Below are 14,506 nucleotides of genomic sequence, written 5' to 3'. Positions count from 1 at the left end.
TATGACTCCGAGTACTGGCTTGCATTATAGTCAAGTAGAAGCAAGCTTTTCATGGAAAGGTAGGCCTGCAACAATTGCTGGTTTCTTGGTAAATGAGCAGAGAAAAGGGAGATGTAATCTCTTTTGACTTTTTTGAGATTTTTGACAGAAGGAAGTTGTAGAGCTGGGGATGTGGGTAAGTCATGTTAGAACTGGAGATCAGACCTCTGGGGAGGTGGTGGGTGGGGTACTACTGGTAGAAGGGGAGAGACAAGGACAGTGTACAGGCCCAGTGAGGGGAAGGAGAGGTAGCAGAGGGGCACCACACCTGGAGAGTCTAGGGACAGTAAGATGACAATCCAGACGAATAATCTGCACTAGGAAGGTTAGGTAAGGTAAGAGCAAGTGAATGTCCTATGAGGTTTAAACTAAGCATGACCAGAAGGGATGGGAAGGAATGAGGTAATCAGAATCAAGAACATTAGTCAGCCAAAGTCATGGCACCATCTGGTGCTAAGGGGTAGCCCCCAGTCTTGGGGAATGGAGGTTACAAAGAGAGCAGTAAGATGGGAAAAGCACAGTAATTAAATCCTGAAGCTATCTGATTATAACAGTGACTTGGTCACAGAAGTGAGGAAAAAGGAACTAATATTCATTGATTGCCTCCCATATGCATGGCAGACACTGAACCGGGCTATAGATTTCACTCATTTATTCAACAAGTTTTAATCGAGTACCTAATATGTGCCAGTCACTGTTCTTGGCACAGGGAATACAGCAGTAAAGAAAGCAAAATCCTGGCCTCCTTAGGTCTTGTATTGTCATAGGGGATCCAGACAACAAACAAAATAAGTAAACTTTATACTAGATTAGAGGATAATATGTGCTCTGAAGAAAAACAAAACAAGGTAGAGAGATGGGGAGTAGGGAAGGATTAAAATGTTAAATGAAGCCCGTGAAAGCCTCACTGAGAAGGTGACCTTTGGGCAAATCCTTGAAGAAGGTGAGGGAGTGAGTAATGCAGATACCTGAAAGGAGAACATTCCAGGCAGAGGAAATAACAAGGGCAGAAGTCACAGGGCAAGAGCATGCCTGGTGTATCCAAAGATCAGACAGGAGACCAGAATGGCCTGATTCGTACAAGTGAGAGGCAGAAGAGGAGATGAGAGAAGGAGGCTAGGGATGCGGGTAAGGGTATCATCTAAGCCCGTTTAGGCCAGCGGTTCTCAAGTGGGGTCAACTTACTTCCCAGGGGTCTTTGGCAATGTCTGGAGACATTTTCGGTTGTCACAGCTGGGGCTGTTTGTTCCAGTTTAGACTATAAACAATTGAAAGTGGACTCTTTATATGCATATGAAGCTCTCATCTGGGCAAATGGATGGCCAGCACATTGGACAGAGGCATGACGTTTCAAACTGGTTTCTGTAAATCGAAGTAGTCAGAAACAAACAGATATGAAGTTGTTTTATAAAACCTATTATTGAAGTATAATACACATAAAGAACAGAGTACATGTCAACACTGATGAATTTTCACAAGTGAAACACTAATATGTAACTAGCATCCAGATTATCAGTACCCTGAAAGCCTCAGACTACCTCCTGGAATCACTACTCTTCCAAGAGTGGCTGATTTTCTGATTTTTAATGCCATAAATTACTTTTGCCAGTTTTTTAACTTCTTATAATAGAATCATATAGCATGTACTTGACTTCCTCCCCTCAACATTATGTTATTGAGATTCATCCACAGTGTTGTGTAAAGTTGTAGACCTTTCATTCTCATTGTTATGTAATAGGCCATTGTATAAATATAAAACAGTCGATCTAGTTGGGCATTTGGATCGGTTCCAGTTTGGGGTTATTATGAGTAATACTGTTTTGAAAGTTCCAGTGCATGCCTTTTAGTGAGGAGGTGTACTCATCCTCTTGGGTGTACATCTAGAGTGGAATCGCAGGGTTGTGGGAGGTAAAAAAAAAAAAAAAAAAAATCTTAGTAAGATAATATGTAACATATTATACCTAGAATAGTAAACGATTTGTATAGATGTAATAGAGAAGTTTTAGAGAGGTTTAAGAATAAAAGAGAAAGTCCAGAGCTCAGAAAGGAAAAGGCTGCAGTGGCAAGCATGTGAAGTAGAGTGTAGTTTAAGTGAAGGAGAATAGCAGTGTGTGTAAATAGGCATGCAGCTTGCAGAAACCAAGTGACAGCTGTGTAATAGTAGTAAAGGGCTTGGGTAGGAGTCAGAAAGTCCTGAGTTTGAATCCTGCTCTGTCAAATACGGATTCAGAGCTCAAAGTTTGTGCTTTCCATTGCAGGCAATATAGGTTGTTGAGAAGATTAAATTCATTCATTCAACAACCACTGATGGAACACATACGTATGTGTAGGGTACTAGGAATTCAGTGGTGAACAAAAAAGAAGGATCCTTGTCCTCACTGATTTTACCGGGAAAGAATACAGCAAACAAGGATCATTTCGTTACAATTATAGTGAAGTGCAATGAAAGGATATAACCTAGGCTGTGAGTCAGGAAGCCTCTCTGAGGCTAAGAAGACGAGCCAAGCCAAGAGTTGGGGGCAAGATGAAACAGCTTGAGGGAAATCTAAGGAGAGTAGGAGCTTGTGTGTGTGAGGAAAAGAGAAAGTGAGTGTGCAAACAGAAAGCAAATTGAAGAGCAGTGGGAAGAGAGGAGATGGGAGAGGCAGGTAGGGCCTTTAAGTGATGAGCTGTACCTTAACTGATTTTTAAGCATTTTAAACCAAATGTAAGGAAAGAGCTGGGAATGGAGTAGGAGCAGTGACAGAATCAGGTGAGTGCAAAAATATAGATTTGTGAATTTGCATTTCAGTATTTACCCATGAATGTATTTACATTTATGAGATGAGGGACTACCAAGTGATTCTGGTAATGTCTGAAATAATTTGGGTATCAATAACTGTTGAATGGATGAATACATAAATAGTAATTTATGAGGTTAACACAACTTGAAAAAAATCTGCTTAAGATTAATTCCCTTTGATAGTAACTTGGTTCTTTAAGTAGATTTCCATTCTAGGAACAGTAGTTAATATTTATTGTGTTATTATGTACCAACTTCCATTCTGAATACAGGTATATTCACTCATTTAAGCCTCATCACAACCCAGGGAAGTCTGTTTTATTATAGTCTTCCTTTTACCGATGGGGAAGTAGACACTGGAAGGCACACTGATCCACTTCCTTGAGATCACAAAGTTAGTAAGCATAGAGCCAGGATTCACATTCAGGCAGTCTGATTCCAACCCACAAGCTCTCAGTGACTACTCTTAATAGCTGCCAGAAAGAGGTCACAAACAAGTCCACAAAAATATCTGGTTAGTTTGGTTGTTCCACTTCTTATTTTAAATTAATAAATTGGCGTTGTGCACTACACATTAATCTGGTGAGTCGATTAGCATGACACAGTTCTCTGGGGCTTCATCTTCTCATAGTGGGCTAAGAAAACTGAGCTTCCAAATCTGCAAATCCAACTGTGAATCAATGACTGGACATCAGGAGAGTGACAGGAGTAGAGATTGATCAGGTACCCAGGGTCTAAATTGTGCAGGCTTTGTAGACCATGGTAGTGTTTTGGATTATTCTCTTGGTGCAGAGGGAAGGGATCTGATTGGTTAAGAGATAATCACAATACTCTGAGTGAGAGATGCTGGCTACTTAGACCAGGGCTATAACAGCTAAAATGGAGATGAAATGAGATTCTAAGTAAAAGTCCTTATAACATGCTTGGCACATAGTGGGCACATTGTAAAGGGTGGTTATTGTTAACAACAAAGGCAAGTTCATTTCAATCTAGCAGGCCAGACTTCCTGGATTGGAAACTTCTGCCTAAAGCATGGCATTGAGAAACATTCTAAACTTCTTTCAGACCTGTGTGGAGTGTTACAGTGGATGAGAGATGTCTACCATGAGCTCTGGATAAGCAGCTGGTAACACACATGCTGAAGGGTACCTTAATAATGCTTTTTAAGTAAAGATCCTCATACAGATGATTTTGTCATTTTTCTCAATATAAAAATATTCAAATATCTGAAATATATGATATGAAGAGATGGGTAGACATACACTATAAAAGGAATTTTTTTTATTTGAAAAAAATACCACCTGATGGATGGTGGATTATATAAACTTACTGAATTGACCTTGGGTTAGGCTATATTCATGGATGACACACTGCAAGTGAGTTCCACAGACATGTTAGTTTGAGTTAGGTCAAATGCTTTATCCCTCTTGTAGAGATCCATAATGCAAATTAGCATGTTAAATTCGGAAGATTTTTTTGCAAGCACATTAAATAAACCTCTTTAATGTTGTTGCATCCAGAGTTTTCCAAGTTAATTTGGCTGTGGAATTTTTTTTCACCTAACACTTATTAACATTTCATAGAAACATGAGGACATCTGCATTAATATTGTGTTATAATAACATAATGCTGTGCTGCAAAATTTTTAATGCCTTCTTTTTTGTTTCTGGCTTTTATAGAGTTCAATAAGTGGGAGAGAGAGGGAGAGGGAGAAGGAGACCAGTACATAGAATTTGTTGGTTTTTAGAGACCCATTTTCACTTCATGATAATTGGTCGTACATATGGCAACTTCGCTTTGAACCCAATCACTGACTCTGTGACTGATAATATTTAATCTTTGGCTAATGAAGATCAATTCCTAGCCTGAACCCACATTCTGAAGTTGCTTGAATTTGGACTTCTCAGTAGACACAGAAACCACAGATGTGGGTCAGTCACAGAACACTAGGGCTTATTCATTTTAAAATGATTTAAAATTCATTTCCAACTTTCAGTTCAGTGCTTGGTACATAAAAGACACTCCACAAATATCTTTTGGGTAAATGAATGAATACATAACTGAATGAATAATTATGGTCACAATTTATTCTCACAAGAGAAGTTATTTATGAAACTAATGGGTATTGTGCCAAACCTAGGAGAATTTTAAATAAAACAGTAAGTCTGAGAAATAAACAATATTTCCTTTTTTGTTTTGTTTTGTTCTGTAGAGATTCAGCAAGTTAGCTCTACTTTCGTTTGAATTATACATACTGAAGAAAATAGGACCTTAGGGCAAAAACTGGATAATGTTATTGAGTAAATTTGTCCTTTAATAACTTGGGTAAGTTGTGTGCATTAAACAAGTCACATTTTCTCCTTGTTTTCTTGTCTCTGGGTCTAGGTGATCCCTAACGTCTCTTTCAATTCAAAAGTGTTTGTGAATCTATTCATTTATAAATGTGATGCTTTGTGCTTGCTTTTTCTTTGCAACATTGGAAAAGTACATAATCTTCATCATACAACTGGTCTGGGTCCAGATTGAAAAGGCCCAAAGAAAGCAAAGAGTTCCCATGTTTTGCAAGAATATCCTCTCATTAAAGGAATGCTCATAAGAGGAAAACAGAGCTCTATTAACAGATCTCCCTATGCAATAGCTATGTCAAGTCCCCTTCACTGAGTATACGCAGACTCTCCTCTGCAGCAGCCTCGATGAGCATGGGTGAATGCTGGTCACCACAGAGACTGGTGACATGAGAAGGTCTCCTAATAATCTCTATGAGCCACTTATTAAGTGATTGCCACTATTCTAAATGCTCTACGTATACGAATTCATTTAATCCTGACAGCAACCCTATTAAGTAGGTGGTGTTGTTATCCTTATTTTACAGATGGGTAAACTGAGGCATAATATGTTAAATTTACATGTGATTATGGACCTAGTAAGTGGTGGAGCCAAATTTAAACCCAGGTAGTATGGTCCCAGAAGCCCTGCTCTTAACCACTCTGCTATATCGCCATCTCGGGATATTGTCTAGCCATTGATGAAAGCTGAAGTAGACCAAGTCACCCCACATTTATGGGGAGCGCACTATGCTAAATGCTGTTAGGGACTGAGAGGGGTGGGGTTGAAATGATGAGGACCTCATTGCTGCTCTTGCCCAGTTAACAAATAAGCAACTCACGCCAGGCAGAATGAAATGAGTACTAGAATAGAGGTTCTGGGGAAAGAGGAAGGTAGAATTTGAGCTAGCCTCTTAGAACGGGATTTTGATATTTAGGATTTTGAAGGAGAGCATTTCAGCTTCAAGCAATAGCATGGATTTTAGAATGTGCAAAATAGGCGTATCTGCCCAGATTGTGAGACATGCAGTAGGGAGATAACATTTGGCTCTTAGAAAGTTCTGAATGCTATACTAAGGCGATAAGAGCAATGTGGCTTTTATTTTGGAGTAGAATTCTGGGGCTAGCATGGTGGGCTGTAGCAGGAGGAGTGAGAAATTAAATTAGGGCAGTTTCAGAGACAAATGGAAAGAGGGGTGGTGTGGCGGATGTTGTGATGTGGTACTCAGACCCTCTTCAAGAATAAAGATCTTATTTTCCAAGTCACTAGGATTGCTGCCAACAGAGTATCCTCAAGCTGTCAAGCCCCATTACCCAAGGCTGTGCTCTCTTCCTGGGATGGTTGGTATCCAATGACTGATGATTGTGGGAGTTTAAAAACTCCTACCTCTCACCACAGCTCAGGGCAGCTCTGAAGGATCATCTCAGCTTCAGAATGCCCCGCATTGCCATTGAACCTCTTTCTCTGCGCAGGCCTGTTCCTTCCCTTCTCTTCAACAGGCTGTTGTCCTAACAGCACTTCCTAATAAATCTCCATGACGATCTGTTTTAGAGTCTGCATGCTAGGAACCTCAACCTGTTTCCAATGGTTTTATGGTGCACTGTAGAAACAAAACCCAGAGTGAGCATTTATGCAGGAATATAACAAGTGAAAGAGAAGGATAAGTCAAAGAAGATGCCCAACCATGGTACCTAGAAGGATGATGGTCTAAGCTAGCATGATTTCTCCCCTGAACAACTGTAATAGGCCGCTCAGTGACCTCCCTGGTTCTCTTCTTGACTCCTATAAGCTACTCTTCACACATAAACCAGAGGGATTATATACAGAAGAAAATCAAAAGTCTTTATCTTACCTACAATGTTCTACCTAATCTGACCCCAGATACCTTTCTGACCTCTTCATGCTCCCCATGCTCCTGTCACCCTGGCCTCTGGAACATGTCAGCCATGTACCTTTTGGTCCCCCAAATATTCCCAAGGCTTTGTTTCTCATTTCATTTAGGCCTCTCTGCTCAAAAACTCCTTCTCAGGGAGTCTTCCCAAACTACCTCATTTAAAATAGTAACCCCCGTTATTTTTTATCCCTTAAACCTTTTATTTTTTTTCCAAACCACTTATTTCAAGTTGACATTGACATTATATTGTTTACTTACCTGTTGGTGTGAGATATATAGAGATATAGATATAGATACATAGAGATATATATCACATATCTGAGAGAGGAAGAGCAAGAGAACACACAGAGAGAGAAAGGAAGGGATGCAGGGACTCAAATCAGTGATACCAGAACTTGGTCTCTCTTCGCCTCTCAGCTTTGCTTTTTTCTTCTCTGAGGTAACTGCTTTCTCAGCCAGGCTCTTTCGAAATGGGTCACATGGCAAGTAGATCACCAGAACTCTTTTCAATTCTTCCTATCAGCAAACCCAGTTAAAGATGTGACTCTTCCACAACAGTTTCAAAAATATTCGAGGAACTGGGCCTAAGGAGCTGGTCTGGCTTGAGTCATGCACCCAGAGGGATAAATGGTCTGATTCACTTTGTCCGGGACATATCTGATTTGCCGCGTTGTAGACTCCTGGGAACTGACTATGCATCTCTTCCCAACTCTGCATTCTGTGATTTCACCTTGTAGCTTGAAATTGGCCATGATGAGTATTTACGCTATAGAAACAGGCAAATGCTGTAAATCAGGGCCATTTTTCTTAAGAGAATTGATTGTTAAACACTAACTAGCCCATCACTGGTCATATGACCATTTCTAAAGCTGGGGAATGGGGGACAAACCCACCAGAACTCAAGGACAAAGAAAGGGAGAGGCAGATCCCCAAAGGACAATCCAGATATTGTTACTAAAAGAATAAATATTGGGCCATGTCCTCTACACTGTATATTATGTTATATTATCACATCACATTACATGATATTATAATTGAAGATCCACAATGTACTAACAGCTCTAAAATGACCCGTAACCTAAAAGCTGTTTGGGTTCATTTTACCCATTGTTACCCAAACTTCTTTGATTAGGGAGCCTCTTTTTTCATAAAACTCTGATTAACTTCCCAACATCTTTGGAAACCAGTGAACCAGAGTAGGGAGATACAAGATAAGGGAACTAAGCATGAAAATATTATTAGATCTGTTGTTGTTTTAGCGGCTGGGAAAAATGAATTATTTTATATTCCCCTTGCCCTTCAATAGAAATTAGAAAATACCTAAAATGGAGAAAGTGTTGGTTTTAAATCAAATATGTCTACATATATTTATTTTGACATTTGGCCACTAGAAAATTTTTAAAATCAAAGGAACAACAAATTTTCTATATTTTTTAGGCTGAATATTATGTTAACTTCTAATACTTTTCTGAGCTATAATTAACCTTGGGCTTTTGAGAAATCAGATGTTAAGTTTTAAACATTTAGGACAAAAAAAATGAAAAACAGCAATAGAAAACTATAGTTAATTAAGAGGAAATTAATTTTAAAGCAGTTATTTATTCATTTATTTGGCGGGGGTGGGGGGGTGTGCTCAGGCTAATATACTACATTCTGACCATGTTTTGAAAGGATCTTACAATGTAAACTTCATGAAGATAAAGGCTCTAGTTGTTTTGTTCACTGTTGTATCCTTAGCATTTATCCTTAGCTCTACAAATATTTATTGAATACGAACTTAAAAATGTAATAATGATTACACAGAGGTATGTATTTATCCCACCTTATGCTTCTTCATAAACCTGCCCATCACACCTCCTTTCAGATAGGAATTGGCCTTTTCTCCACAGCTCTCATCACAAATCTGCATAGCCATCTGAAAATTTTTATGCTTATTCATGATCTCTTCCTCTCCCTTCTTGCCCTGCACTGCAAAATTAGTTTGGGTTGCATTTTTACCACTTGTAGGAAAGGAATCTTCATTGATCAATTTTCATTGAGATCTATTATATTGAAAATTATATGAAATACTAACATTCTTTGTTCTGTAACTGAAATGTTTTATTTCTAAAGATGGAAATATGTATTGAAAATCCAGGGTTCATAATTCTAAGAAAGGCCTAACTAAGCCACTGTGTGTGAAATAGAGATGTTATAAAGCATAAGCAAAAAGAATACTCTCTCTAAATCCAATGGAAGTACCTAGGGATGCTCCTGGCTGTTGGGGGTTCTGCATATCAAGATACTTTCATATTGAAGGAAGTAGTCACCCCAAAGAGGTAAACGGTAGTGTGAAAATATGATCACGGGGTCTCAATGCAGAGGGGAGAGGCTTGGGGACAGTGAGTGAGCCAGGCCCTACAGAGATACAGTGATATACAATATGGCAGATCTCAAACAATGCTCAGAAGAAATAGCACATCATCTATCTCAATGAGTAATGAAATCTGAAACAGGGATGTACAAGAGAAAGAGATTCAAGCCAAAAAAGGCAAAGCAGAGGAGCATATTGGACTAAGGAGAGACTGAAGAACATGCCTTAGGGATGGGAAGGGCTTTGAATAGCTCTTGGTCAAAAAGCAACTTCGTCAAAGCCTTGCTTACAGCAGTAGCAAGTTGTGAGGACCTAGTAAAGCTCCTGGAATTTGAAGTACTAAAAGATTTAGTGGCCGGCACTGACAGTGGAATGTAGAGTCCAATAATTAAGAGTGTGGGTTTTGGCCCCAGACTGAGGTAGTTTAAATCGCACTGTGGTCAATATCTGTGTGGCCTCCTTTGTAAATGGGGATGACAATCCTCCCTGCAACTCAAGAGTTGCCAAGAAGATGGAATGAGTTGGTACATAGTACCTGGCATGTGTAAGTGCTCAACAAATGTTCATTGCTGTTACCTAAAACCCTAGTCAATGTGTTCTAAATTATTATATCGACTGCGGAATTAGATGGTATGTTCAATTTTTTTTACTTCTTTGAGCTTTGGTCTCTTTATCTGTAAAAAAGGACTAATACTTATAATACAAAAAAGTGCCTAGCACTTGAGACTACGTTAATAACTATTATTTATGTTATTTATGTCAATAACTATTAATATTAATCTCCCAACCGAAGAGTCACATGTACAACTGTTTCCTAGAGTTAAGAAAAAAAGAATCTAGTGAGCTTAGATTAATTGGTGCAGTGCCTTGGTGTGTAGAATGAGATTCTATGAGTACTCGAGTTTGAAGTAAATGGTATTTTAATTTAGTACTGTTAAGGTTTCTTTCCATTCTTTGAGCATAAATATCTGTGATTAAACAAAATAGCCAGAAATTCAAGAGTGTGTCTTATAAAGAATCTCAGAGCTACAGACTTTCTCTTTGAGAGTAGTGTCCTCAGTTACCTCAAGTTCCAGCAGGGAAATCATCAACAGAAATGTCCGTTTACCAGAGCTGCCATAGCGATGGCCACTTTTGTTTTCCGATAGGAGACTCAGGTGGTGTACCGGGTTAGGTACCCAAAGGAAACATTGCTATTTTTTGAAATTAATTATTTAACTAACTGTTTTTCAGCTACCCAATGTATTGGAGACCTTGAATTACCCCTGTTGGCAAATGGGTAACCGCGGAAAATTCTTCAGTCAGAAACTGAAAACAAAAACTCATTCTCCTTTGGTGTGAGGTTTTTTTGTTTGTTGTTTTTCTGTTTGTTTTGTTTTGTTTTGTTTTGGTGTTGTACAGACCAAAGGCTGTGGATTAAATGCAATAGTTAGGAGGTTTTTTTGTTTGTTGTTTTTTTGTTTGTTTTGTTTTGTTTTGTTTTGGTGTTGTACAGACCAAAGGCTGTGGATTAAATGCAATCCTCAAAGATTTAAGGAATTTGGGTCCAATTTCGAACTCCTCCACTACCTCTGGCTTGACCTCAGATCAATTCCTTAATCTTTAGGCTTCTTTTGCCATCTGTGCGCGATGCCTCTGGCAACACAATGAATGCAGTAGCTGTAGGAATAAATTAAATAATGAGCTTAATATCACCACTGAGAATGGAGTAAATTGCTCTTTTGTGGGATCCATTAGCTCAACTGAGAATATTAGCACAGAATTCTGGGTCTGTGATGGACTATAAGGAATGAGGTAGCATCAATTTTAATGTCTTGCTTTGCCCCTGACTCATTCTAAACAACAGATAAAGAATGCAGGGGAAGAAAGAGAAAAGCAGGGACACAGCAGAGGGCTTGGTAAGTCAGAAGAGGAGCTAAAAGGTGAAGGGATGGAGGACTCTACGAGAAGATGGAAGGTATGAGCAGAGATGTGCAGAAAAGAGAAGATGGGAGTGGCAGGGAGGAAAACAAGATTACTGAGAGGAAGAGCAAGGGTTTGAAATGAAGATTCTAACCAGTCAGTAGTTTGTTGGGATCAAATGGGAGGTATGGAGAAGGGGGCAGAGCAGAGGGGGCTGGCGGGGTATATTCCAGAAAGAGGGTTTGCTAGGAGTGGCCCCCTCATCCTTTCCACATTCCTGGTACTCCCCCTCTTCGACCCTAGGCTTCTGACTCCAGAAATTAGTTTAACAGCTTAGGGTATTAAACTTTCAAAACTATAAGAAATTTTAAGATTCTTGAGGTAACAGGTCTTAAAGACCCAAGAAGTTAACTAAATGTTAGTCTATTGGGGGATAGGATCCTTACTCAGTGCTCCTCAAATCAAATAATTAAGTGCAGTCACATAGGACAGGAGACAATGGGCAAACAATAAAAGGAATAAAAGAGAAAAAAGATGATTTTATGATTATCTCAGTGATATCTGTTTACTCCTCATAGTCCCCTAAGTTTTACCCACTAAGGATAACAGGATTTTATAACCACCTCGCCTAGCCCGAAAGCAAGCTCATATATCTACTTTGATTTAGAAATGGTAGTAGAAATTGTAATAATGATAATATTCCCAGCTAGTATTTATTGCTTACTTTGTATTAGGCACATACGTTCTTCCAAAAAGGATTTGAGGTAGTTTACAATAAAAGACAAGCTGTAAGAGCGGAGGAAAAACTATACATACACACCTTGGCTGAGAAAAACTACAGCAAGTTTAACACAGCAGTAAGTGGTTTTACAGAAATTAACCCCTTTGTTCTCTCCATCACCCTATAAAGTCAGTACATTTAAAACCCCTTTTTATGGAGAAGGATACTGGGAAAACCAAGATTTGATATGTCCTTGGCTTGCCTTCAAAGGCCAGTATTAAACAAACAAACAAAAAGCAGCTCTGTAGGAGTCTCGCTACTTCCTTTCAACAACAGCAATTTCAAAGCTGTTCATCAGAAAAAGTATATTAGTTGTGCCTGCCACAAAAGATGGTCCAGACAGTTGTACAGTGTCTCTCTTAATTTAGATTTCTGAATATTTCTCACTTAAAGATCCTATGACACATTCCCCTCAGAGTTTGGGCCAGGAAATACTTTCTCCTAAGTAAACTGTATGATTCCTTCCACTTGGCAATGAAAATTATGAAAATCTTCATTTTCCCTATTTCGCTTGGCTATGAGGAAGCTTGGAACTAAGTTTTGTGCTCAAACGCTATTGTTAGTCTCAGCCAGAATTTTCTTGACTTTTTAAAAAAATATTTGTCTTTCATTGCAAACCACCTTAAGTCTCTGGAAGAAAGCATGGTATAAACAAACAAACAAACAAACAAAATACAGTCCTGTTGGGGCCCTGCTAGGGATGTAATAATTTACCAAAATATTTTACATAACACCCCTGAAATCCTTTTATTTGAGAGTATTCTAAACAATCCTGAGCAGATACTATCGTTCATGGTGTTTTCGCATTTTTTATGCCCCTCAAATAGCATTCCAAACCACTTTGGGTAAAGAACATAACATCTAGAGAAAATTAGCTGATTGCTCTCATATGTCTTCTTGTTACAGGGATCTAATTAAAAGTTTTGAATCGTGTCCAAAACTGTGCTCTAAAATAAACCAATTTAAATTTAGATTTATCAGTCAGGCTTAAAATGAAAAATAGTTTCACTCATTTCAATGAGTCACTGGTTAATAACTATGCTCAATTTGTATGTTTTTATTTGATTCCAAAATTTCTTCCAGGAACAAAGCCATATCTTGTTCCATTGATTGATAAGACACCATATTACATCTTCTATCAGCCATCCCTAGAAGCCTGCTAAAGAGCCAATTTAATAGCAAAACTCCATTATCTCACATTTGCTGCTTTTGTGAATGACCCATCTTCTCCAAAAACAAAGCTTTTCATTTCCAGAACTTTCATTATAGGTGCGATTTCTTCTGCTCTACCCACTTCATTTTAGTAATTTAGCAACTTGACTATACTGACTCCATTTTATTTCTTCACTTTACTCCTCAGAATTCTTTAGTTTTGGTGTTCATGGATAGAATTGGGCATCAGGTCACACTGGTAGGGACCGTTGCTTACCGTGAAACATTTTCATCTACGAAGCCCAATATACTGGCAGGTGTTTTGTTCCCCCATTTTAGTTACATTATCAACAAGGAAATGTTATTTCAGAAAATAAGCTTCATTTTGCCAATTTAGAAATTGCTTTGTAATTTTATCCAAAGGTCTCTAGAAAACACGTTGGCCTTAGAGCTAGTGCATCAAATAAATCACAAATGAAACACGCTGGTTTCTTATCAAAGGTATATCTGCAGAGCCCTGTGACTCTGCGTGCCAGGGGCTCTGTCTGGCACATTTCTGAACTTTGCGAAATTAATTGTGCCGAAGAGAACATCATCAAACGCGTCCGGCATAGAGCGTAAACATCTTCAAACCATGATTCTGTGCCATCAAACGCTCTCCAGCTAATTTCATTTGGTGCATTACTCTGGAAGAAAATCGAGGCCAAGTGAAACTGCGGAAATGGGAACAATGCAGGGAGGAAAAATCTCACCCCATTAAGGGAGCCGTTTCTTCCCCGCACAAATAAGTCCACCACGCCTTGGAGGCACGACTATAAGACTCCAGGATATTCTTGAGTGCCCCGCGGGCCCTCTGGGACTGCGGGAGCTCTGCACGGGGGAGGAGGAAGGTGGCCTAAGCGGCAGCGCCCCAGCCCTAGGGGCATTTTAGGTAACTCATAAAACCTAAGTAATCGTCCCCCCACCTCCCAGCCCACTCCGAGTCGCAGAAGCTGTTTATCGTGTGTATTTACAGAGGAAGCTGAAAAATGGCCCCACGTTTTCCTCTCGTCTATGCACTGTGTTTGCAAAGCGCATGGACAGCGTTTTGGGAGCTGTTCTCCTTCCCGCAGGGCCGCTGCACACTAGGCCCGCGTTGCGCGAGGGTCTGCACGGGCTCCGCTGCTTCGCTTTCCCTGGCTCTTCCATGACCTTCCGAGAACGGCCTCGGGACGGGACTTGCCGCCGAAACACCGCTCAGCGCGCGGGCGTCGCGCGCGGCCGCTCGCCTCCGACTCC

This window comes from Pteropus alecto, unplaced genomic scaffold (genome assembly GCF_000325575.1).
Source record: "Pteropus alecto unplaced genomic scaffold, ASM32557v1 scaffold338, whole genome shotgun sequence".
NCBI classification, from domain to species: Eukaryota; Metazoa; Chordata; class Mammalia; order Chiroptera; family Pteropodidae; genus Pteropus; species Pteropus alecto.
Note: the sequence above shows the minus strand (reverse complement) of the source record.